This window comes from Octopus bimaculoides, chromosome 3 (genome assembly GCF_001194135.2).
Source record: "Octopus bimaculoides isolate UCB-OBI-ISO-001 chromosome 3, ASM119413v2, whole genome shotgun sequence".
In the NCBI taxonomy this organism is placed as follows: Eukaryota; Metazoa; Mollusca; class Cephalopoda; order Octopoda; family Octopodidae; genus Octopus; species Octopus bimaculoides.
In genome coordinates this window covers 21842908-21845927 of record NC_068983.1, presented here as the reverse complement: position 1 = coordinate 21845927, position 3020 = coordinate 21842908, and the positions used below count along the sequence as shown (strand labels likewise).

The 3020-nt window shown below is 37.0% G+C and overlaps 1 protein-coding gene across 1 annotated transcript in view; it reads left to right on the top strand.

Annotated features, from left to right (window-relative positions):
* The window catches only part of LOC106880426 (kinesin-like protein KIF6), a 117705-nt gene that overhangs the window by 86501 nt on the left and 28184 nt on the right, over nucleotides 1-3020 (top strand). The window lies entirely within an intron of this gene.

Sequence of the window (3020 nt, the reverse complement as noted above, 5' to 3'; positions counted from 1 at the left end):
TTATAAGCCATTTAAGAAACACACAAAAACCGTTAGATTCACATTTAAATTTAATTTGCCAAAATATTTTTGTCACTTTGAGACCGCGAACTGCTCACTGACAAAATTCCGTGCAGCACGTTCCAGCACACAATCTCAGATCAGGTCACTTGCTATGCAAGTACATCTCCGTAATATATATATATATATATATATATATATATACAACAGGTTTCTTTCAGTTTCCATCTCCCAAATCCACTCACAAGGTGCCATGTAACAGGACTGAACCTGGAGCCATGTGGTTGGGTATCAAGTTCCTTACTATGCAGCCACACCTGCACCATATATATATATGTGCATGTGTGCATGCCTTTCTAGACATCATGTGATGGTTGTAATGACCATCATCCTGATACAAGTGAAGTTGTTCGTTTATGGTCTTCTCTGAAAAACATGCTTATCGATGGGAAAATATGTTGCCTGGAAACAGGCTAGGATTGGTAACAAGAAGCACATCCAGTCAGAGGAAAATTTGCTGCAACAAATTTTGTCGGATCCTTGTAAGATTGGAAAAGTGAACATTAAATGATGAGGACAGTGATCATGATACACAATGAGTTTCTGCTATGTTTTCTTTGACCACATTTGACTCGCAAAGTACTGCTCAACTCAAGATTATGGTAGAAGATGCTTGGTCAAGATACCCTCTGGTGGGATTGAACTAGGAAATACAATTTTGTCAAGAGTACTTCTTAACTACGCAGATGTGTATGTATTCATAGATGGTAACTAATTAGAGATGTTTTTGAAAATGTGCATATTATCATCATCATCATTATTCAGTGTCTGCTTTCCATGCTGGTATGAGTTAGACGGTTTGACCGAAACTGGTATACTGAAGAGCTGCACCAGGTTCCAATCTGACTTGGCATGGTTTTTTGTAGCTGAATGTCCATCCTAATGCCAACCACTCCAATAGTGTAATGGGTACTTTGTACATGTCCTCGGTCACAACTACGATTTCACTTGGCTTGACAAGTCTTCTCAAGCATGGCATATCACCAAAAGTTTCAGCTACTTATCCCCTTCATGAGGCCCAGCATAGCATATCAAGCATGCATATCGCCAAAGGTCCTGGTCACTTGTCATTGCCTCTGTGAGGCCCAACATTTGGGGATCTTGCTTTACCACCTCATCCCATGTGTTCCTGGGTCTCCCTCTTCCTCAGGTTCTGATGGATTGTTATGAGGTATATATCTTCTTAACTCTTTTAAGCTGAACCAATCTGTGACTTTACCGGGTTCCACTTTGTCAACCGCACCATTAATCACCTGCACGAAATGCTATTTATAAGGAAAATCTCAATGAACATGAAAATATTGTTTGTTTCATAGATGATAGTGTTAGATTTCAGAAAACTAAAAAATTGCAGCATTATTGGAAGTAAAGATCTTTTAAATTAACAAAATAGCATCTGAAGTTTATATGGTTTATACCACCTTATTGAAAACAGCAACCACATCTCTTATAAATCTCACATTACCATCTTTTAATAAAAGGGGACTTATCAGCTGATGTAGTCCCAGGTATACTAGGGTTAAGTTAACAACAGTAACTGGGAAATACAAGAAGTCATAACTATTTTTATTAAACCGTTCTAATTTTTTAATTATTTTGAAAAATTAATAGGAATACGTATGCTTAGGAAAAGGTTAAGTCATCTTGTTTCTAGAACAGGGGTTGACAATAAGTGGGTTGTCCAGGCCACAATGGAATTCATAAATATTGTTATTGTTTTTGTTGAATAAAATTTGTTGAAAAAATGCTGCAATAATTATGTACCAACGCAATATATATATTAAATTTCACATAAAATACACCATTTTGAGCGTGGCCGTTGCCAGTACCGCCTGACTGGCCTTCGTAGGATTTTCGAGTGAGATCGTTGCCAGTGCCCCTTGACTGGCTCTTGTGCAGGTGGCACATAAAATACACCATCTTGAGCGTGGCTGTTGCCAGTACTGCCTGACTGGCCTTCGTCTGGGTGACACGTAAAAGCACCCACTACACTCTGAGTGGTTGGTGTTAGGAAGGGCATCCAGCCATAGAAACTCTGCCAAATCAGATTGGAGCCTGGTGTAGCCATCTGGTTTCACCAGTCCTCAGTCAAATCGTCCAACCCATGCTAGCATGGAAAGCGGACGTTAAACGACGATGATGATGATGACAGTCATGAACTATAAAATAACTTTTCCCATCTTATCAAACTTTGATATGGGAAAAATGTACAACCTTCTATGTCAATAAACCACTATTGTAATTGAAAATTGTTTTTTTTATACCTTCTACAGACTGCTTGAAGCTTTCAAACTTCCTACACCTTGATTCCTGGATCTTATTTTTACATATCACTATATATATATTATATGTACTACACACACACAGACATATACAATCACCTGTATGTTGGAACAAGAAATTCTCAGTAGTGACTCCTTCAACCTTCAGCTTTGAATAAATAATGTTATTCCGCTCTATCTAGCAATATTGAGGACACTTTCTACTTAATTGCTAATCGCATCACTGTGAAATCGCCATACACATTATTGTGTGTGTGTGTGTGTATTCTTCCTGCTACTAACGTGTTCATCATCAATGGCAAGTTAGTGTATGGAAGCATAAAATTTTTTTGCCCACCTTTTGCTTTAAGAAGAAAAAGTGAGTGGGGTGTGTGGTGGAGGATGAGATTGCGATGCTGGTTGCATGAAAAAAAAAAATGAACAAAAATAAATACAGTGAAAAAAAAAATATAGTACTACTAATGTTGATAAAAAGCAGAACATCTAATAAAAAGTGGAAGAAAAGACCTTAAAAAAAAAAGAGGTAGATATGAGTTAATAGTTAGGAAAACAAAAGAAACAAATAATAGTAATAAATAAATAAAATCTCCTAAAAATGCTATAGGAAAATGTTAGTAAAGAACGCTAAAACTGTGCCTCATAAGCACAATGAAAGGAAGTGTTTTCATGTATATATAT